Here is a 12864-nt window from a genome sequence, read left to right as displayed (position 1 = left end):
GAGAAAGAAAGAAAACCAAAGGGGAGAAGAGACGGTGAGAAGGGGGGGGAAGAGAGACAAAAAAAAAAAAAAAAAAAAAAAAAACTCCTGGGTCACCTGTATGGAGAAAAAAAAAACAAACAAACAAACAAACAAACAGAGGAGACAGCAAACAACAAAGAGCAACATAATAATAGAGAAAACAAAGCACCATCACAATAAACTAGCTAGTCATAGATATCAGTATTTACTAAGTAATAAACAATATTGTGCAGCACGCAAGATAGACAGCGCACAGTGTGCTTTGAGGCAGCAGCCAAGAAAGCTTTAGTCCGCGTCTGTGAATACCCATGTGTGCATACCTGTGTGGATCAGCATGCTTGCATTCCAAAGGTTTCTCCATGTAATGATCTGCTAGGGAGTGTGGGGGGGCCTCAGCCCCGTCCTCCAGGGTGTGAAGCGGGTATGGAGGAGATCAAAACTCCAGACATCCAGAGGCCCCCAGAACACAAAAGACCATGGAAGACCAACAGAGGGGCAGCCGCGCCACTGTTCCAGTAAGAGCTGAGGAGAGTCCCAGATGAGGGCTCACTCAGCAGCCGCGGAGCAGAAGCCAGGGGGGGTTGCAGTGACGCGCCCGTGAGCTCCGCCGGCCCCCAGCTGCGCCTGAGTGACCGAGCCCTAGGCCGAGAGGCCGGGGGCACCCCACCTCCAAAGGGGGCCCGAGCGAGCCCCAGGCCCCAGGCCCCGACAAGCGGCCGCCAAGGAGTGAGCCGGTGTGTACCCGGACGCCCACCCCCAGACACAAAGAACCACCAACACACCGACACCTGAGGGAGTCCGCCACCGGCAGGGGAAGTGGTGGTGGGTGGAGATAGGCCTCCAAACCTTGGAGGGCCTGAGGTGTCCCCAGAGAGGTGGCGTCTGATACCCAACCTGACATATAGACACAGACATACAGGCACACACAGACACAAACATCCATTCCCACCCTCATGCTCTCATATGCACTCACTCCACACTCAACCAACGTGGAGACAGACATAAAGAGACGCTGTACACACAATCACACTCCCCAAGCGTACTCTACAATCCGGGTCTAGGTACCCTTGCCCCTGGAGGGGGGAATTGCACCCAGACCCAGGTGGTGTTACCCTTTTCCCTGCGGTGGGGAGAGGCAGACCACCCCGACTCCGCAGCAGCAGGGAGGCCCCACACCCCAGACCGCAGTCGGACGGCCAACTCCTCCTACTAGCCCTCCCGCTCCAGCAGGCCGCAGAGAATGGGGGTGGGAGAAGACTCCAAACCTCCCTCCACCCGCTCATTGTAGTGTTGATGCATATGTGTTCTAAGGTGCAATTAAAACCCAGGAGGGCATGGAGCTACCTGCCAAGGAGCAGCAGGTAAGCGCATAGTCCCTCCTGCTAACCCTCAATGACTAAGTGTATTTAAAATTGAGAGGTGGGCAACGACGTCAGGGGTGAGGTATACACCCTGATGGTGATTTGGACTCCGTGATTGTGCCCACCCCCAAGATCCTATATGTCTGTGTAATGAGAGTGTGAATAATGTGAATGTCTAAGATGTGGGATAAAATTGAGGCAGAGGCAGCCAGAAGGGGACGGGGGGGGGGGGGGGTAGCCTCCTCTGCACCCTGGTGACATACCCCCACTCCAAGGCCCTGCATGTGTGGGTGGTTGTGGAGGAGCGGGAAGAGGGAGGCAGCTGGAGATGGGGAGGGAAGGAAGGGAGGGGCAGGTAACCCCTCCCTGGGGCCAGCTCCCCCGCTGACCCCAGTAGGCACTCCCACCCTCCGCGACCCGCCAGGGAAGGGGGGCCCAGGCCCATCAGACCGGGGCCCAGTGCAGTAGCGCCCCCCGGCTCCACAGAGCCCTGGACAGTCCACCCAACCCCACCACAGAGAAAACTGCACCCACCCCACCAACCACACATCTTCCAGACTACATAAGACGGTAAACGCCCAGGCTGAGATCTTCCTCCACCTCTCCTGTATCTCCCCCTCCTGCAGAGAGTTCCTGAGAGAAGAAAGCTCCTGCCAGATGTGACCATCCCCCCCACCAGTTGAAGAGCCCCCCAGGCGGCTCGATGCACCGGCGGCACCCTGCTCCAGGGCCGGGCCCCCATGCACCCACCCGGCAACAACCCCGGCAACACACCAACCAGGACCCGAGCCCCCGAGGCCCGGCCCGGGCCCCCGCCCAGAGACGGAGCACCCCCAGAACCTCACGCCCATCCCGGACCCACCCATGGATACATGTTCAACAACCAATGACAGCCTGTAATTTGAGGCTTGCCTCTAAATGTGTCAACTCTGTAACAATTTCAGTAACTGTTCAAATATTTAGTTTTTATGTGGATTCAGAGTCTCTTTAGGTTCTTAGAAGAGTGCATTTGTTGTGGCTTCAGATAGCATCACATTTTTTTCCTCTGTGACCTCTTGATTAGCTGAAGCGTAGGTACTGTGTGGCTGACCTAGATTTTCTTCATCTGACCAAACCCCTCGTCTCCTTCGAAGCCTGCTTTTCCTCCATCGTTCCATGTGTCAAGTGAAGCTAAGTCCCATGGCTGAATGTCCGTGTGCTCTAATTGGTCTGTAGCATCTGTCCTCACACATACTCTCCAAATCCCACACAAACACACACACAAGTGTAACTGTGCATCTGTCTGACAATAAGAGGGAATACACAAAAAAAGCTTTCCAGGTTGCCACTCAAATTCTGAGCTCCATGTGCATGTTTGCCAACTGTTGTTAAAGCATAAAAGCCAGGTGTTTATGATAGGAACACAGTGTTTGGGTTTAGGGGGTTATTAAAAGCACTATTTCACTTGTTTGCATTCTGCACAACACACATACACACTGTGTGTGTTTTAAAAACTCTGGAGGAACATCTTTAATGACACACAGTGACCTGAAATTGCAGGCAGGAATGTATGCATAGCTTAATCCCTTATTTTGTTTTTCACAGGGATAATAAAAGCATATGTGCTGCTGCTTGTTTTTACATCAGCTATAAAAAGATGCTTTCTTGACTTCCAGGGGCCGCTGGCAAGTTGACTTGCTCAGAAAGGATCAAGCATGAGAAACAGAAGAGGAGTTTGCATCATTCCTTTAATCTGAGTGTTAAAAGAAGGGGATGGAGGGAAGTTGTGGGGGGAGGTGGGGGGATAAGCCAACAGCAAAGAGCAAAAATGACAAAAGGAAGAAAAGACGAGCCAAAACAAGAGAACAACAAAGGGAGAAAAATACAGTTTTAAAGTGCTCCTGGAGAAACAGCCAAATGTATGAGCATCCACCCTCAGACAGGACACACACACAGTGCAAATGCACTGATGACACACAGCACACATGCCTTCTGAGAGAAAGTATTCTTCCTGAGACTGACTTGCAGGCATTTAGCTTTTATTATACTGTGACAATGTTGGAAGAAAACTGTTGTTTTCCACACAAAAACCCCAACAACACATCCTCCTCTCTTTCCTCTCTATCACTTCACCCTCTGCAGCTATGGTTCCCTGAGGAGCAGCCTATTGATGCTAATAGTAAACTCCAAAGTTAAGAAACAGCTGGCTCTCAAAGAAGACACAATAGGCATCGGAAGAGAAGGGGAAGCAATGTCAGAGGGCAGGCAGATATGATGCCACGGTTATGACTTTCTGTGCTTTCACTATCAGAAGCCAGCAGCATACACACTACTGACTACACATAACATTCCCTTTTTGCAGAATTTAAGTGCACAAAAATTTGATTGTGACTTGTGTAAAGGTGGTGTTTCACATTTCTGCATTAAAATGTCTCCTCCAGTATATTTCCTGTCATGTCATTAGTTTTATCTGCACACTCTGAAGGAGGGGAGAAATAACTAATGCTGGGTGTTGGCCGCCATCTGCCATTGTCAGTTTGGACCGCTTCCTTTCTCGTGCTTTCCATCCTGAATCCTGATCAAAAAGAAAGTAAATGGGCTGAACCCTCCGGAAGCACCAGATCCATTCAATCTAATAGCTCTAAGAGGCATGTTCCAACTTCCATAGATGTCCCACCAAAAGTCAGGATCATTTCGGGCTGGCTGTATTCCTGACTGTGATGTTTCCTCCTGATACCTATGAAGCTGTGAAGCGCCTTGAGGCGACTTTTGTTGTGATTTGGCGCTATATAAATAAAATTGAATTGAATTGATACTGTCATGGGTCTGCTGTGTAGAAAGATGATGAGGAGCTAAATGCAGACACTTGAAGGCGAGAGGTCGGCAGTTTAAAGGCTGAACGAAAATACAAACAAGAGGTGAAACAGGTTTAACTAATAAAACTAGACTGGGCAAACTATAACTAAATACTAAATACTGAACACAGAACACGTGGAAATGAAACATGGAACATGATACCTGAAAAGAGACAAAAATCCCCAAAACTCAAACACCTAGGTCGCAGACTTTCCACCACGACAGGTACACACAAAATTAAAGAGTCTACCGCTTCTGGTAATTCTTTCCCTGCTAATTTTCTCTTGAAATTATGATAGAGCCCAGCCTCTATCAGTCTTGTACTTAGAGCTTGGTTCAAACAGAAACTCTTTTCCAACTGACTAGAGAATCCTCATAGAGGCTTGGTGAGCTCTCTCTGGAGGCTCTGGACGTGGTATTGGTGAAGTGAGTGGCAAAGGCTTGTCCACCGCTACTATATCTGTTTGGGTAACAATCATGAGTTTTGTTCATTTGCATCTGGAAGTCCCAAAAGTCCTTAGTTTGGTCATACTCGATCACCTTGGTGGGCATATCCCATTTTGACTTTGAGACTTCCAGACCATACTAGGCACAAACATTCTGTTGTACTATACCGGCCACTTGGTTATGGCGTTCCATGGATGCCCTGCCTGCTAGCATGTTGCATCCTCCTGTTATGTGCCGAATTCTCTCATGGCCATCATTGCACAGCCTGCACCTGGGGTCTTGCTTGGTATGGTAGAACCCAGCCTCTATCAGTCTTGTACTTAGAGCTTGGTCGTGTGCTGCCCTGATTAGAGCCTCTGTGCTGTCAGTCCACCTTTGTCCAGCCATTGGTAGGATTTCTTGATACCAGCCACGTCTTCTATCTGCTAGAGGTATATGCATGCAAGGGCCTGTCCTTTCATGTTAGTTTCTCTTCTTCTTCCTCCTCATTCTATGCAGGTATTTACTAAACCCATCTTTCTGATGTACTAATGGATCTTTCTTGTTTCATCCTGGAGAGTAGTTCTGACATTCACTAGTCCTTCTCAGGACTTGTCTTACTCTCTGCAGGTATTTGCTGGTTGGTGCTTTCCTAGCGGCACATTAATGGTTCCCATTTGCCTGTGGGATTCCAAAGTACTTATAGCTACCTCTATGTCTGCAATGTGGCCTTCTGGTAGTGCTGTCTCCTCAGTTCTAACTTTCCTCTCTTTGTTACAATACAACAACATTTTTCCTGTCCTGTTGACATTCTGATTGCTGTAGATCCTAGTGGTGTGGATCAGTGAATCAATGTCTCATTCACTCCTGGCATTCAGTTTTATGTCATCCATGTAGAGGAAGTGGTCAACAATTGCTTCATTCTCTAGTTGGTCTCTGTAACCAGTCTTGAGTGAGTTCAATGAGTGTACTAAGCTTTTATTAGCTAGCAGGAGTGAATCAAGTCAGGGCCTGGTACTGTCCAACGCTTCACATTGGAGCTGTTCTCATATTGTTCCACTGCCACTGAGAGTACACCTTGGTTGATTAAGTGGGGAACATATGGTTTGTTTTTCTGGTTTCTATCTTCTTGGTATACCTCTTCAAGCAGTTTGCCAAGGCTGTGAGCCTTTGCTTGACAGTTTCTAAGAGTGCAGTTATGGACAATCTGTTCTTAGGCACCCCTTTCTTCATCATACCTTTTTGCAATTTTAAAAGTTGACTAACTTCCCTCCATGCTATCTTGTTCTTGGCATACAGTCACTTTCTCTATAGAGTTGTTCTGGTCCTAGTGGCTTTTCATCTTGTAGTCAATCATCTTAAGGATCACTGGTGTAGATCACCTGCTCCGTTTCAATGAGGGTCACTGTAGTGATCATCCGTAAAGCTGCCTTCACATATCACAAAGGGTACTTCAGATAATATGGCAATTGATCACAGATGGTCCAGGTTTCCACCCTAGCCATGATACTCTCTTTCAGTTCAGCTGCTGTCACTTTCAATGGTGTCAGTGCACCAGTTGTTCTTGGGGCTTGGTACCCAATCTCAAGGGTGGGATCGATGATTTCGCCCTCCTGACTTAACATCCTGGTTCCCGTTGCTATAGCAGTTATGTTGTACCTTGTCAGTCTCCAGTTGTCATAGCAGTTGTTTCTTCCAGATACAAGACCAATGAGCCTCTAGTTGTTTCCATATTGGTCTAGATGTACAGTGTTGAAGAATTTATAGGATCTTCATTCTCCTCATATAACCCCTTTTGCTGGAATTATACGTGTAGTAGTCCCTACATGACAAATATTGATGTTTCTCTCTGAATGTGTTTAACTGGATTCCATTCAATGACCAGGCATTTTTTCCTTTCCCTTATTCTTTAATCAACAGCCATTTAATTCCACAATAGACTTAGATGAGCCCATTTGTTCAGGTTGCTTCTTCTGACATTATACAGTCATTGAAGTATTCAGTCTTAGGTTGCTTAGGTTAATTAAGACCTTTTAATTAAAAACCCAGAAATAAAAGGAAGCAAATAAATAAATGTAAATACAATCAACCAATCTTTATTTCAAACATATAAGTAACAACTGTACATCTTTATGAATTGATCTATTATTATTTAACTACAGATGTCTGAAAGTATTGCATTTTAAATATTTCCTTTTTATACAATTATACATTTTTAATGTATAACACAGCCGTATAAGTAGTTAATCCTATCTCATCCAAATACTGCTATATATATGTGTGTCTGTGAAGGTTCTGTCATCCAGGTCATCGTTGTCTAAGGAGCTTGGAAAGAAAAGGACGTCTTTAAGTTGCTTGAAGACGTTTCACCTCTCATCTGAGAAGCTTCTTCAGTTCTAAGGCGGAGAGTCCCAGATTTAAACCCAGTGGGAGTTTCCCCCCAAAAGAGGGACAAAAGAGGGACTACAAGAAGTAGCTAGCGGCCCTTTATGATCACCTGGCGGCAGCACAAATAAGGAGGTTGCAAACTGCAAGCACTCATCTGAAATGGCTAACACTGGGCAGAACAATCCTGATAAAGAAGGATCCCCACAAACTAAAACACCATCAAAATACTGGTTGATAACCTGCATCTGAGTAGGCATTTGGGAAGACATTGGGGAAAAAAACACCACAATGCCTAAGTACCAACTTCTGGTGGATAGAGCAGAACACCAGAAGTCAAAGACTAGTGAGACCAACCCGAGGACTACCTGGATTGACACGAAAGCTTATGACTCAATGTCCCACACATCAATACTACTGTGTTTGGCACTGTACAATAATGCACTAACTCAAAGCCAACCAAACAAGTCTCCATCAAGTGTGAAATATATGAAGAAATATATGAAGGTCATGCACTGTCCCCACTGTTGTTCTACACAGGCCTCAAACCCCTAACAGCCATTACTTAACTTCAGATATAGATTCAGGAGTGGGGTGACCATCCACCACTTCATGTACACAGACCAGTGTATGAATGTGAGAGTGAATGAATAGTGGTATTGCAAAGCGCTTTGGGTGCCTTGAAAAGCGCTATATAAATCCAATCCATTATTATTATTATTTGCATCAAAGTGTATCCCAGGAGAGAGCAGGACTTTGGCTCACTGATCCATCTCACCAGTATCTACAGTGAAGACATTTCATTTGGGATGTCATGTGGACTGAATAAGTGTAGCTGAATGGTTGCAAAGACAGGGATGATGATTTAGACTAACGAGTTGGAGTTGCCAGAAAACAGAATAGTGAATATACAGAACAGAGGTGTGCGTCCCACAGGCTAACAGGGACAACATAAATGACAAGAAATGAAGAACAGGAGGAGGAAACAAACCAAGCCCCTGCATGGGTGCACCGTCAACAGATGGAGGAAATGGCTGACATCAGAAAATCCTACATGTAGCTAGAAAAAGTCATCATAGGACAGCACAGAGACTCAGGTTTTGGTAGCACAAGAAAAGGTCATAGGTCTAGAACCGCTAAGAGGACCATATTGCAGACTATGCAAAGGTGCCTCTGAGACTATTTAACACATAGTAGCAGAATTCTGTATCCTGTGCATTTGAGCATAAACTTACAACACAGCCAAATATGAAGGACATATAAAGGAACAACAGACTCCTATGAACCCAGCTTCAGATAGCCTGTGCAGACACAGGTACGCTGGACTCTGGGCCTGTTGAAATTTCACTCAAATGTCACTTTCACTGTCAATGAGCGTGTTTGACTGTCAGCTTATCATTTGGTGTTGGCTTGGTGAAGCAGACCAAATAAAGCCAGAATTCCTGAAGAGAATAGGAAAAACACAGCTGTCACTGCAGTATTTCTAGTAGTGTGAAGTCAAATTTGCCGACTACAGCCTGGACATTGAGGTACCTGCTAGAGAGCAGGGTGAGTCGATGGGTGGGTGACAGAGGAGAGTTTTGGGGGAGCATCTGAGAGAAGTGTTTTATGCCTTAGGAGATGCTATTCTGTGTGCAGCTGGTGCATTGACAGGATTAGATACAGAGGAGAAGCCACGCTGACAGAGAAAGATGGAGGGCATCAAACACCCACACCGTCAACCCCATACACTCCCACTTCTCTCTCTCAGGGTAAAATATGATGCCAAGCCTAAGGCCCACCAACCATCTGATATTGACAAAACAACTCGGCTCACACTAAGATTTTATGGAGATGCTTAGTGATTGGCTCTGTGCAAATGCACAATGAGAAAAATGTTTACAATGAGGGGGTGCTGCATTAGCCTAAAACTGAAAAACTGTAGATAGGAACCAGTGTTACTCTATTACATCAATCCTTTGTAATGAAATACATCACAACAACTGTGATCATTTTAGTGGTCATTTTTCTGGACTGGTCAGTGAACAACTGGAAAATGCATTTTGATAGAATATGTAGTAGAAAATTCCACGGTTATGTTTAAGGACACTCAGTGCCACTGGCACTTCTTACAAATACAGTCATGGCAGTGCAGTATTGGGCTTCAAAGTCAGTCACTTCCAAATGCACTTAGCATGATGAAACAACTTTGTAGATAGTGGTACTAACAAAAGGCAGGGGGCAGAGTTGGTTAAGATTTTCATAATGAACTAGAATAGATCACAAACCATGAATTGTAATCGGCTATCTTTTAAACTTCTGTCACAAATCACAGTGATGTCCTGCCTGCACTCTCTTCTTCACCTCACTTGTGCACTGGTTGTTGCTTTGGATGGTTGAAACAAGGTATTCAGACTCATGTTCACTCTCTGTTCCTTGCATCTATCTCCCTCTAATCCACACACGTGTTCTGTCTTGCTTTCTGATTTTCATTTCTCTTCTCCACCTGCTCCCTACACTCACTACAGATCACAATGTCATTTGCAAATATCACAGTCCACAGAGAGTCCTGTCTGACCTCATCTGTCAACCTCTCCATCACCACTGAGGCGGCCGTAACTCAGGAGGTAGAGCAGATCATCTACAGTCTGGATGTCAAATATCTAAACTAACCCCAAGTTAAAATGTATGAATGTGTGTGAACATCAGCAGTGGCGATTTGGAGAAGGGTGGCAGATGTAATTGGCAGATAATGTTAAAAACAATTCTACCAACCGTTAACCATAATTCAATAATCCTATAAACCTAATAACCGAATGCACTTTTAACTCTTATTAGAATGAGATTTTAACCACTACGGTGCAAAGTTTTTAGATACTGCGTTGATAAAGTACAAGAGATACAATCAGTGCTTTGTCAGTGTTTACTCAGCAGTCAAGGACATCAATATTTGCATAGTATTTTTACTGACATATAGTGCACATATGTTTTGGGCAAAAACATTTTTGAATATTAAAATACGAACATTTGTAACAAACAATTGACAAATTAGCCAGTTCCAATGTAAAACTTTATCTGCCTGTTAAAAAAAGAAGATAATCTTCTCACAAACTGGTGATTTTGAAACAGGAAAAAAGTGGAGAAACAACTGAAAAGACTAACATTTGAATAAAACCTGAAAGCAAGTAAATACTTTCTATGCTGCCTTATGGTAAACTTTGGTAATATTGATAAAGAACAACACTGGCTGATGATGAAATACAGTCAGCTGGCATGGTGACACTGCCAGTATTAACCTGCAGGGCTGGACTGGGACAGAAAATCTGGCATTTTGACTACAGACCGACCCACCAGGTATTAAAGCCATAAAGACTTTGAATGAAAACAAATGCTGTTGTGACAGTGATGTACAGTCTTGTTGGTATATGTATGATTTCTATACATTTTACGTCAGATAAAAACTTTGGTTGTAAGATTTAGATAATTTTTTTTCCCTTTTTTTTTCCTTTTTTTCCCCCTTTTTTTTCCTTCTTTTCTTTCTCTTTTTTCCCTTTTTTTCCCTTTTGTTTTTCTCTTTTTTTCCCCTTTTCCCCCCCCTTTTTTCCTTTTTTTCCCCTTTTTTTCCTTCTTTTTTTTCTCTTTTTTCCCTTTTTTTTTTCTCTTTTTTTCCCTTTTTTTTCCTTTTTTTTTTTCCAAAAAAAAAAGATTTAGATAATTATTTAATAAAAGCTAGATATTTTAAATGATAATAAGAAAGAAAAGTATTTCTTTGTGCCCCCTTTCCCTGTTAATGCCCTACCTGGCTCCCTGGCAAAAATTTGCTAGATCCACCCCTGCACAGTTACCAGCTGTCATCTGCTTAGAAAAGGATCCTGGTGTTATTTGTCTCTCAGAAACAGTTCATAACTTCAACTCATTCATGTCACCTAAAAGGTAAACCTGTTTCTCCATCACCTGGAGAGTAAGAACAGCCGGCTGGTGTGGCAGGGTGTCCAGCAGCTGACAAACTACAAGTCCAAATCAGGTATGGCTGAAGGTGACCCAGCATTGGCGGAGGAGCTGAACATCTTCTTCACACGCTTTGAGGTCACTGCACCCTATGCCCCAGAGGAACAGCTACACCATACAGCCCACAGCAGCAGTACCATCATCACTCTGGAGGAGCATGAAGTGAGGCGCACCCTGCGGGCTGTTAACCCGAGGAAGGCAGCCGGCCCAGATGGCGTACCAGGACGTGTGCTGAGAGACTGCGCAGACCAGCTTGCCTATATTTTCACCAGGATTTTTAACCAATCCCTTGAACAGTCAAACGTCCCACCCTGCCTCAAGACCTCCACCATAATACCCTTGCCCAAGAAATCTCATATCTCTAGCCTAAATGACTATAGACCAGTGGCACTAACCCCGGTGGTGATGAAGTGCTTTGGGAAACTTGTGCGTTACCACATTACAGCAGCCCTACCCAGCAGCCTTGACCCACACCAGTTTGCCTACAGAGCAAACCGATCGACAGAGGACGCCATAGCAACAGCACTCAATGTAGCATTAACACATCTGGAGAGGCAAGGAAGCTATGTGCGTATGCTCTTTGTGGATTATAGCTCGGCATTTAACACCATTCTTCCATACAAACTGGACGCCAAGCTAAAAGACCTAGGGCTTCCTCACAGCACCTGTAAGTGGATCAATAGCTTCCTCACCGACCGCAGACAGAGAGTGAGAGTGGGATGTTACACATCTCCAGCCCTAAATCTAAGCACTGGGTCGCCACAGGGCTGCGTGCTTAGTCCACTGCTCTACTCGCTTTATACACACGACTGCACCCCCGCCCACCAGAGCAACGCCATTGTAAAGTTCGCAGATGACACTACTGTGGTGGGGCTCATATCTGGGGGAGATGAGTCTGCCTACAGAGATGAGGTGGAGCGGCTGTCTTCATGGTGCAAGGATAACAACCTTCTCCTAAACACGAAAAAGACCAAAGAACTCATAATTGACTACAGAAGACACAAGACAGAAATCCAACCACTAATCATCAGCGACGACTGTGTGGAGAGGGTGGCAGACTTCCGCTTCTTGGGAGTCAGCATAGAGGGAAACCTATCCTGGAGTGTGAATACCTCTGAGCTACTGAAAAAGACACAACAGAGACTGTACTTTCTGAGAGTGCTTAGGAAGAACAACATCACACAGAGACTGCTGGTGTCTTTCTACAGAGCCTCCATCGAAAGCATACTAACGTACTGCATAGGCATATGGTACGCTAGCTGCACAGTGGCTCAGAGGAAAGCACTCCAGGGAGTAATCAACGCTGCCCAAAGGACAATCGGCTGCCCTCTCCTCAAACTGAAAGACCTACACAGTTCCCGCTGCCTCAAAAGAGCCCATAACATCATAAAGGACACCTCACACCCTGGACACTCCATGTTCGAACTGCTGCCTTCAGGTAAACGGTATAGAACAACATACACAAGGACTAACAGATTCAAACACAGTTTCTACCCAATTGCAATATCATGTCTCAATGCTACTAAAAGTAGATGACTTTCATTGCCCCTGTTGTCATTTGTGCCCTTGATGTTGGAATGCTTTCAGACATGTTTTGTTGGATGCGCTAACAAATTGACTGAGTGATTGATTGTTTGAGTGATATATCAACTAGGTCGTATGCTGAGTGTCTGTATGGGGCCTTAGGCCTGGATTGCTTGGGTGTATCTACGGTATGAGAATACTGTATTTTATATGTATTTCTATCTTTTATATCCTATCATTATAGTTTTTAAGTATTTAATTATAGTTTTTAAGTATTTATCTTTTGTGATGTTGCACTGACCAGAGACATCTTTCAATTTCATTG

This window comes from Rhamphochromis longiceps, linkage group LG2 (assembly GCF_057381845.1).
Source record: "Rhamphochromis longiceps isolate RC_006_pf linkage group LG2, R_longiceps_female_GT1.1, whole genome shotgun sequence".
In the NCBI taxonomy this organism is placed as follows: Eukaryota; Metazoa; Chordata; class Actinopteri; order Cichliformes; family Cichlidae; genus Rhamphochromis; species Rhamphochromis longiceps.
The sequence above is the reverse complement of the archived record's forward strand: the minus strand, read 5'-3'. Positions refer to the sequence as shown.